Source organism: Triticum dicoccoides, chromosome 4A (genome assembly GCF_002162155.2).
Source record: "Triticum dicoccoides isolate Atlit2015 ecotype Zavitan chromosome 4A, WEW_v2.0, whole genome shotgun sequence".
NCBI lineage: Eukaryota > Viridiplantae > Streptophyta > Magnoliopsida > Poales > Poaceae > Triticum > Triticum dicoccoides.
The window spans coordinates 461,014,563-461,025,420 of record NC_041386.1 but is presented as its reverse complement, the minus strand read 5'-3'; the positions used below and the strand labels follow the sequence as shown (position 1 = coordinate 461,025,420).

Genomic DNA, 10,858 nt, shown 5'->3' with positions numbered 1-10,858 from the left:
TTCTTGGATTAGGAAAGGGAGGGGCAAACCTACTTGGAGTAAGTTTCCCCCTCCTAGGGCGCGCCACCCCCTTGGTCTGCCCTCTCCTCCTCCCCCCTTTATATACGGAGGAGGGGGGCACCCCATAGACACAACAATTGATCTCTTGGATCTCTTAGCCATGTGCGGTGCCCCCCTCCACCATAGTCCACCTCGATAATATCGTAGCGGTGCTTAGGCGAAGCCTTGCGTCGGTAGAACATCATCATCATCACCATGCCGTCATGCTGACGAAACTCTCCCTCAACACTCGGCTGGATCGGAGTTCGAGGGATGTCATCGAGTTGAACGTGTGCAGAACTCGAAGGTGCCGTGCGTTCGGTACTTGATCGGTCGGATCGTGAAGACGTACAACTACATCAACCGCGTTGTGCTAACGCTTCCGCTTTCGGTCTACGAGGGTACGTGGACACACTCTCCCCTATCGTTGCTATGCATCACCATGATCTTGCGTGTGCGTAGGATTTTTTTTTGAAATTACTATGTTCCCCAACAGTAAAACCATGAATAGTGACACCGAATCTGGAATCCTGCATAACAAATGATATATACAACTTAGATCTTTTGACATAATGGTATAACACCTACAAATACGTGTTCTTGATACAACAACTATAGTGTAGTAAACATGCATATGGGAAAGTGCATAGGTGCCATTTTATACACTAAAGAAATACCTAAGATAGGCCATTGTTATGTTACATAAATCAAATGCATGGGCCTTAGGTAGAAAGTTGTATACAAAGATATTCACCTACCCAATTCCTCACCAACATCAATGCAATGGTCATGAAAGAATTGCATCATAGTGTATACAAACATGAGAACAATCTGCTACAAAGTTCAATAATACAATAGATATTGGCAGGGTGGACCTGACCAAAAGTGAATATCGATTGGCAATCTGTTGATTCTCTGAAAGAAGGAAAATATATAAGTAAAATATTAAAAACTAAGACAGTGAAAAAATTTAGGGTGCATTAGAAGTGACTTCACCTAGTGTCATACAGACAACCAGCGCTTTCCAAAAATTCAGGAGGTGTGGACAATTCCAGCAGACTTAGTGCAGTCACCCTAAACCTCAAGAACTGCTTAGTGCGCTACCTGCAAGATTACAAGCATGTCACTTTGCAAGCTTGAAAGTTTAACAAAATATAATACTTAATCAACACAACTAAATCAGTTCAAGGCTTCTAGATTCCAAATGTATATATTGAACAAGCATATTAAATTCTAGAAATAGCATATACTTGATGGAGGGAGTACTTCCGAACTTGTTTCTAAAGCAGACCTGTTGCGAGAAGAATTTATTTAGTAATAAATATATCAAATTCCATCGTGCTACTGCTGACAGTAGGTCCATGTAAGGCGGATTATCTGAAATCCTGATGAGATTCAAACTTAACATTCATTTCTTAAAGTTAACATGTTAATTAACGTATTGTTGCTTCATCAATATGTTCCCATTTTTAACCCCAATAATGACCTATTGTTACAGTTTCGAGCTTGGGCAGACCAGATTTTTCACAACCCTGAATATCATAAACAAGTGACGAAGGCATTCATGAGGCAGGTGTCTGTTTGTCCCAAACCATGGACATTCTATAGAAATCAAAATAAATACATTGATCACAGTCCGGACTTGATCATAAAATCTCACATTGATATGCAACTATGTTGAAACGTTGTCACTGTTTTATTTTTAGATAAAGGAGTTCATTAAACGCTATGAAGGCTATGTACCAAAACAATCTCATCAGCTAATGAATGAATCTGTACCGAATTAATGAAAATAAGAAAAATAATTAAGCAGGAGATGAGATGGGGGTGTACTGACATTGGGGCCGTGGAAGTGGACGAAGAACACCTTGTAGGCATAGAGAAACAAAATCTGCACAAACAAAGAGACAAAGATGAGAAGATCTAGAAGTAGAGGCCAGAAACTTTCAGAAAGAAGAGGAGCATGTGTACGTCCACCGTGCTTCTCCTATTGATGCCTCTCTCCTCCGACAGGCGGTCGCAACGAGACAAGAGCAGGACGAAGGCAGTCGTCTCTGCGGCCCGCATTGCTATTTGCTAGCAGTTGCATCAGTTAGTGTAGAAATATTTTTTGCTAGCAAACCAGATTTCAACCTTTATCAAGTAGTTCCAATTACGAAGCCTCAACATTTGCTGTAGTTTCCTCCGGCAACAACCTCCCTGGAAAAAAATCCAACGAATCCAACACAAAGAACATCTCATTGGCATTTATTTATTTGCCTATCTCCAAGCAATACATGCAATGTGCCATGCTATGTATCCACGACCTACTTGCAACTGACTTGGAATAAAGGAACCCTCAAGTACATGACCTAACCAGTCTTATGGACCTTCCAGGAACAAGATGGCTACGGAAGTGCAGGCCTCCATCGATGGCTGAGTTGGGATGATGAAGGCGAAGCAGCGCTTGACGGCAACAACAGAGCAGCGTCGGGCACGTTGCTCCTGCCAAGGAAGACAGTGATGGCATCGTGGACCACCACGGCTGCAAGCGTGGGGATGGAAGCGGAGCTGCATCGGCAGCCGCACACGAAGAAGTGGGCGGAGCTCCTCGATGCCATCCCCTTGCTCCCGTCCTCTGCAACCACCATGGTGGCCCGCTGGAACACGAAGACAGAAGGCTTGGGGAAGAAGAGGGTCTCAGGGGGGCACCTTCTCTAGTGGCCGGCGTCGGAGGTGATGGGATGGGCCGATGGAGTAGAGGCAGCGGCGAGTAGGGATGGGGCGGCGGCCGCGCTAACTCTAGCTGTCGAGAGGAGAAAACAAGGGAGAGGGAGAATGAGTAGGGAGTACTTTTTTCTTTCGGCACAGTAAAATCGATTGACGCAACATGCGCGAGCGAGCACCCTGCACTTTGCTCTTGGAGAGTGCGACGGCTGTGGCGGAGGGCTCCGGTGAGTGGCGGTGGCAACAGACGAGGAAGATGGAGAGGAATCGGGGACGGGGGCAACGAACGGGGAACGGGGCCTGGGCTTTTTTGTCTCACGCGAGCTAAAAAGTTGACACAGTAAATCAGGACAGGTGGAACGCACGGGTAGGCGCCATTGTAGCGACGCTTATTGTATTTGATTCATGATACACAAAATAGTTTAGTTCGTATGAAAAAGGTTCACCGTATGATAAAAAAAGTTCATCGTTATTTAGATTTTATATATATATATATATATATATATATATATATATATATATATATATATATATATATATATATATATATATATATAAACACTATTCTGATCACGGGATGAGAATAGTATTCTGATCACAACCTGATCTGCCCCGCTAGTAGTACGTTGAACTTCCGTGTGAACTAGGTTGAACTTCCGCCAACATTGCCCAAATGGGGCTTGCGATATACCGTTGGAAAGCTATGGACACCAGTATCATGACCCAACTTAAATTTTTGGCAAAATGTAAGCAGTTTAAGAGCAGTTTTGAAAACCGTTTTTTCTTCACACAAAAAAACGTGAATCATGTTTTCGAGCATTTCTAAATTGTTTATCGGAATGAGGCATATAATATGGCGTTGGAAAGCTGCTGCAAAATCGCTCCTTCCACATGTTGAAAGTTTCTCTAATTCCCTATGGTTAAAGAGTAATTTAAAAAAACGTAAAATTTTGCAAACCGAACAACTGAGTTCGTATTTTCGATGTCATTTCTAAACGGCTAATCCAATTGAGGCATATAATATGGCGTTGGAAAGCTTATGAAAATGCGCTACTTTTACATTTTGAAAGTTTTTTCTAATTTTGAACGGTTTAAAAGAAATTTAGAAAAAGGTACAAGTCCTACCGAGTTCGTATTTTTGAGCTGATTTTTTAACCGTGCGTCCGAATGCAGCAAATGATATGGCGTTGGAAAGCTTGAACAAATGCGATTTTTTTTGTATGTATTGTTTCTCCCAATTCCATACGGTTTTAAGTCAATTTTGAAAATAGATAAAAATGTATTTTCCCTGTAATTTCTACAAACTTTATCGGAATGAGGCAAATAATATACCGCTGAAAAACTACGGAAAATGCAAAACTTTTTCATGTTGATCGTTTTCTCTGATTCCTAGCCGTTTTCATGTAATTTCGAAAACGGCGAGATCATTTGTTCTGCCTTTATCGTGAAACAGATTCTTCGAAAATGCACCACGTGAAGAACCTGAACTTCTCGTCGCGTGTACCTAAACTTCACTCTGTTTTTCACGTGCTTTTTTTGCTCATAGATCTCCATCCACTACTTGTAGCTCTCCATCCACTCATCGAAATTGAGCAAGTGATATACCGATGGAAAGCTGCTGTAAGCACACAACTTTCCCGTGTTGATCATTTTTTCATACTCGCGACGGTTTTCAAAGAATTTCATGTGAAATTCATTCAGTGTAGTAGTTGAACTTCCTGCTATTTTCACGTTGATCTTCTGTGACGTATTTTCATTTGTAATTTACCTCATCCATTCGTTAGTGTTACACAAATGATTTTCCTTTTTATACAAACCCTTCTCACAATAATTTTTTTAACTTTCTTCGACCGGGGACTTGAACTTACACAAATGATATTCCTGTCGTTTTGAAGTAAATTAGAAAATGACAAGATCATGATTTCTGCCTTCATCGCGAATGGAAATGCACTGCGTGAAGTAGTTGAACTTCTCGGGCATGTCTGTTTGAACTTCACTCTGTTTTTGACGTGCTATTTTTTGACATGCTATTTTGCGCACTGCATGAAGTAGTTGAACTTCTGGGGCATGTCTGTTTGAACTTCACTCTGTTTCACTTTATTTGTATTTTTCTTATATGAAATACACACCATGTAGTACGTGAACTTTCGGTTGTTATCACTTTTGAACTTCTCTCTAGTTTGAGAGAATTGTTTTAAAACACAAGAAACAACATATTTTTTATTTATTTTGGACATCTAAATACACGGTGAACCTCTCTCACAAGAAATTTTTGAACTTTTCCTCGCCGAGCAATTGAACTTCTAGCAACCATTCTTTTCATTTATGAGTTGTTTTTAAAAGTGCAAAAAATGGCACTGTGTTTTTTATTTTTTCAACAGGGAAATCCTAGGTTTTAATAAACTCCGAACTTCTCTGTTATTTCAATTTGAACTTCACCTTTTTATATCTTGAGTAAAGAATTGCATTCTATTTTTATATGGAAAAAATCTTAGTTTTGTAATAAACATTATACAAATTCTTCGTTATTTCGAACTGAACTTCTTAGTTTATTTGTTAGCAATGGGAAAATTTTAAGTTTTTGTGATAAATATTGAACTGCTCCATTTTCTGAAATTGAACTTCTTGGTTTATTATTTATTATCGAGGAAAATCTAATTTTTTTTCATATACATTGAACTATTGTATTTTTTAAAATTGAACTTCTTGGCTTTTTCAATTTGGACTTCTTGGTGTCATTCATTTGCAACGGGAAAAATGCTAATTTTGTAATAAACATCGTACAACTTCTTGGATATTTTCGAATTGAATTTCTTGGTTTTTTCGTTAGTAACGGGAAAAATTATGAGAAATATGCATTTCTTATAGACATCGAACTTCACCATTTTTTAAATTTGAACTTCTTAGGTTTATTTGTTAGTAATGGTGAAAATCCTTTTTTGAACTTTCCCGGGCAGGTCACTTGAACTTCGAGCAACAATATTTTTCATCAAGACAACCGTCACAAATTCGTTACCGTTTGAGAGCAGTATTAAAAATGGCAAAAACAACATCGTTTTTACTTGTTTTTAACATGTAATTGAAGGTTGGACGTCTCGCACTAGAGATCTCGAACTTCACCGGGAGGAGCACGTGAACTTCTTGCAACAAACCTTTGAAGCTTTTAGTTTTCTATGCTTATATTCTTATCTGAAATGCATTTCGTGTAGTAGTTGAACTTCCCGCTGTTTTCACCTTGAACTTCTGTCACGTATTTTTGTTCAACCTCTCTCACAAGAATTTTTGAACTTTCTCGGGCCGAGCACTTGAACTTCCAGCAATGAAATTTTAGCCTTTGCTTGAATTTCCCGCTGTTTTCACCTTGAACTTTTGTCACGTATTTTTGTTCAACCTCTCACAAGAATTTTTGAACTTTCTCGGGCCGAGCACTTGAACTTCCAGCAATGAAATTTTAGCCTTTGCTTGAATTTCCCGCTGTTTTCACCTTGAACTTTTGTCACGTATTTTTGTTCAACCTCTCACAAGAATTTTTGAAATTTCTCGGGCTGAGCACTTGAACTTATAGCAACGAAATTTTAGCCTTTGCTTTTTCATTCTTTTTTTTTTTCATACAAATGCACACCGTGTAGTACATGAACTTCTAGCAGTTATCAACCTGAACTTCTCTCGGTTACGTGAAAATATCTGAGTTTTTTTATAGGCATTGAACTACTATACCTTTTTTTATTTGAACTTCATTGTGTATTTTCATAGAAATGTGAAAATTGGAGGTTTTTTAGAAACATCGAACTTGTTCGTTATTTCGAATAGAACTTTGTTATTTTTTTTATATTGAACTTCTTTCTTTTCTTAAACTTCCTGAGTTAACATTTATCTGGGCGAGCTTTGTTTTCTTCTTATTTTTTCCAGCGTGTATGTTTTGTGTTGTTTTTCTCCTTTGTTGGACTTCTTTTTGTTCTAGTATTTGAATTTACTTGGGCTTCTTTGTTTTGTAGATTTTGAATTGAAACCAACATATACTAGTTTTTTGCATCCATACATATTGTTAAACTTTAGGAAATAATACATAACAAGAAACTGTACAACATGATGTTTTAGACTAATGTTTTTTTAGAACATCACATTTTCCCCCTAGGACATGTCGTACAATGTTTGAACATGACATTTTTGCTTTTTTAACTCTGATTTTTGTTGTTGTTGAACTTCAAGGGTTTTTATATTTGAACTTGCAAGGGTTGTCATATCAACTAAGAGATCATTAACCTCCCCCGAATTTCTTTCATGAACTTTTAGTTTTTGACGAATGCCCCGAGTTTCTTTTTCTATAGATTTTTCAGCGACAGTAATACATGAACTTCATCAACTTTTTTTGTCAAGTAGCAAAAGATGTAGAACAAATATGGAAGAGTGTAATTTTTATTCCACGACTTTCCCGTGATTTCAATCATTCCAGGATCGCGTTTTGCGTGAACTTTTTAGATACCGATCTACTTGAAATACACTTGTGAGAACAAGTCCACTTAAATCAGAATCCAATGAATAATATTTATTTTAATTTATCTTGTTATCATCATTTAGTACTACTCTGCATATGGTTTCATATATTTTGGTCTCACGGACATTAGCACAAGCACCTGATGTTCTAGTGCAAGAAATGACCAATTGAAAATCAATGATTTTTTCTAGTAGATAGCAACACTACAAAAGAACGTGGACGAATGTTCATTAGCATCAATTGTAAAAATGGGATGCCAAAAACACACACGGACGTTCGGTTGCACTATCTGCAGCCGTCCAAGTACAGGCACAACGGCAGCTGTCAAGCAGACCAAGTGCAGTAGCAGCTCCCTTCCCATATCCAGTCGCCAGCTCCATGCCTCCATCTTGTCCGTCCCTCACAACACTGATTGCAGCAGGGAGAGGAAACAACAAGTGCTGGTGTAGCTTGGCAGGATAGAGAGATGGCGACCCACACAGTGAGCACACACATCGAACTGAAAGAGGTCGCCTAGAACGTACTTCACAGTGAGCATGCACACCCACACATCCATGTCCAGCTTGGCTTGGCCGGCAAGAGCGACAGAGGAGAGGAGCCGCTGTAGTGAGCCAAATCAAGCCGCACCAATTCTGACCATCTTGGCGATATCTGCGTTCTTGCTGACCCTGTCACCCTTCTCGCAGGAGCCCAGATGACCTCGTCGACTCCCTTAGAAGCCGGAGACTCGCTGTAGTGGTGCTGTGACTTGTGCTCATACGAAGTTTCCTTCCAGGCATGTATCGGTGGAACTGCTGCCAATTTTTTCTATTGAACTGATACAGACAAATTGCCTCAAATATTTATGGAAATATACTGAAGAATGCTGCAGTTTTTTGCTGCAAGAAGTGTCGTTGTCCTCACTCTGATGGATTAACTCACCGCGGCAGCACCACTTCCTACGTGCTAGCATCCGCTGCATTTGTGGCCTATGAATGTCCTTTACGCAGTAGGTAGCCGAGAGCGACCACGCCGGCGCCGAAGGAGAGAATCTCGTCGTTGTCCTTTGCTTTTGAGTAGTACGTCGCGGCTGGATCCCTGGTGGGGGCCTGTGCCACGACGGCGCGCAGGGGCATCACGCCGACGAGGGTCAGGCTGGTGGCTCGCACCGGGGAAGGAGACTGGTGGACCGCGTCACCGGAGGTGGAGGCGGGGTGGATCAGGGAAGAAGGGGTCGGGGAGGAGGAGCGCCGGCGACGGGCATCCGGGTCGAGCGCCGTGGAAACAGGGGGAGGGGTGGCCGCCGCGCCTCGTTGGCCGGAGATCACGGACGGGTCAGCTTCCGACGCGTCCTCGGGCCCAGCAAGCGACAAACGCGGCGGCGGGATCCTGTACGGCGGCTAGATCCGCGTGGCGGCAGTAGGAAGCAGGACTCGGGTGGGGGAGAGGTAGGTAGCTGGTGAGGCGGAGTGGAGCAGCGGTGGCGCGTGGGGAGGTGCGAGGGTCACGGCGGCGCCGGCTTGCGGGGTGGATTGAGGTAGATGGCGATGCGGGGGCGGGGATGGCGGCGGCAGGGATCAGGGAGAGAGCGAGGAGGGAGAGGTGGGGAACGTGGGGTTCGGGGTGGGATTTCTTTCTTTTTTCCTTCTTTCTGTAAGTTCGGGAACACCCGCTGCTCTTATATAGGACCTCGTGATCTAAATAGTTATTCTAATCCCAGAATTAAAATAGTGCCTATATATATATATATGTTTAGTGTATAATAAAAAAATATCCTACACAAAAAAGGTTGTGTTTATTTTGAAACATGTTGATCGTATATGAAAATAAAAGGTTCGATGTACATAAAAAGCGTTTAGTGTATGTTAAAAAAATGTTAATTGTATATCGAAGAATTTTTTACCATGTATTGAAAAACAGGAAATATAAAATGAAATAAAAAAAGAAGAATCTGAAAGAAAAAACCAGAAGAAAAAGCTGCAATAACACAACGAAGGGGAAAACAATGAAAAAGCCGAAACTGGGTCAGCCCAGCTTAGTTGGCCAGTTGGCAATGCCGGGTCCAATTGCCGGCCGAGGGCGGCGTATAGGATCAGAGTTTCCTATTCACCTCACTGCGACAAATTGAGGGCGATTCGCGTAGATGTAGCGATGCAAGCGGAAAGAGATGTGCCGACCCACTTACATAGTGCGAGACAACTGGTTTGGAGAACCTTCGAGAAGGTTCGATGTGAAGGTTTTTTCCTGTCTGTGTTTCTTTTCTGTTACCGTTTTGATTTATTCTTTTTCGTTCTTCTACTTTTTTAATTTTAACATGTTTCAAAAAAATATTTATTTAGTAAAAATTGTTCACAATTTTAAAAAGTTCAATTTTTGAAAATGTTTGGTTTTCAAATTTGTTTGGAATTTCGGAAAAAATTCACATATTCAAAAAGTCCATGTTTTCAGAAAAAGCAATTTCATTTTTTTGCATTTTCAATTTTTTTTGGGAATTCAAACCTTGTTCTTCATTTGGAAAATGTTAACAAATAAAAAGGATGTTTGTTTTTATAAATTTGATATTAAAGTTTTTAAAACATTTGCAATTTTATTTTTTGTTCATAATTTGGAAAAATCTTGTTCCGAAATTTTTTCATATATTTTTTGTGTTTTCAAAAAATGTTCTGGAATTTCTGAAAAATGTTTGTGGTTTTAAATGTATTCACTGGTTTTAAAAGTTGATCATGTTTCAAAAAATTGCTGCTACAGTAATCGAGGTGCTACAGTGATCACATGCTATGTAACCGGGCCACAGTCTGCGCTCCAGTAGGCCGGCGGTCTAGCCATACTGCCCTGTGCAAAGTGCCAGCATTGGACGCAACGCCCCTACGCACACGTATAGGAGGTCTCTGTAGGATCCGCCAAGTTTTTGGAGGAGGCTCCTATTTTTCGGAAAGTGCCTTTTATTATTGATGGGCCAGGCCCGTATACCCATGAATTTATACTTATTTCTGGTCTAACCACATAGAGATCATGAGGTGCCCAACTTCAAAATTACTAATTAATGTGTATCCTTGCAAATTCCACTTCCACATTTACTTCACTTGTCGCAACATGAGTGTTTTCCTTTTTTTCGTAGATTCGTTTTTTCAAAACGTTTTATCTCTTGAATCGTGCGTCCAAATTACGGACGATTTTCACCTTTGAATTTCTCGCGTCAAGGTCTTAAAAACTATACCCATTTTTGATATGTTTCCATGGTTTTTTCTAGAAAAAACCAAGAACCAAAGGAAAACCGAAACAAAAAAGGAAGCCAAAAAAGCAAAAAAGCCCAAAAAAGAAAACCGAAAAAACCAAAACCGAAGAGAGACCAAAAACTGGAAGACAAACAACGATACTTGGAAGCACGGTGCTTCTCCTTTTTCAAGGAAGCTCGGATGCGCTTCTCATGAAAGCACAACTATGTCTTTCCCAGAGCCCGAAGCATGAGTTGTGCTTCTCCTTTTTCGGGGAAACACAGTTGTGCCTTGCTTCTCAAACAAAGAAAAAGAATTCGCCAAAACCTAGGAAAAACAAGCAATAACTGAAAAAAAAGAACATGTGCAAAAAAAACCAAAATCCCAAGGGGGCGCCCAACACGCAACAAGTGACAGTGGCTGG

General features: G+C 40.5%; 1 long non-coding RNA gene across 1 annotated transcript; it reads right to left on the bottom strand.

The window, feature by feature from the left end:
* Nucleotides 1–7,400: 7,400 nt before the first annotated feature.
* Nucleotides 7,401–8,856, bottom strand: LOC119286173. The gene is made up of 2 exons (XR_005140290.1): nt 8,162–8,856; nt 7,401–8,055 (listed from the first exon to the last, which is right to left on the bottom strand). It is a non-coding gene; the product is annotated as an uncharacterized LOC119286173 (long non-coding RNA).
* Between the last annotated feature and the right edge of the window lie 2,002 nt (nt 8,857–10,858).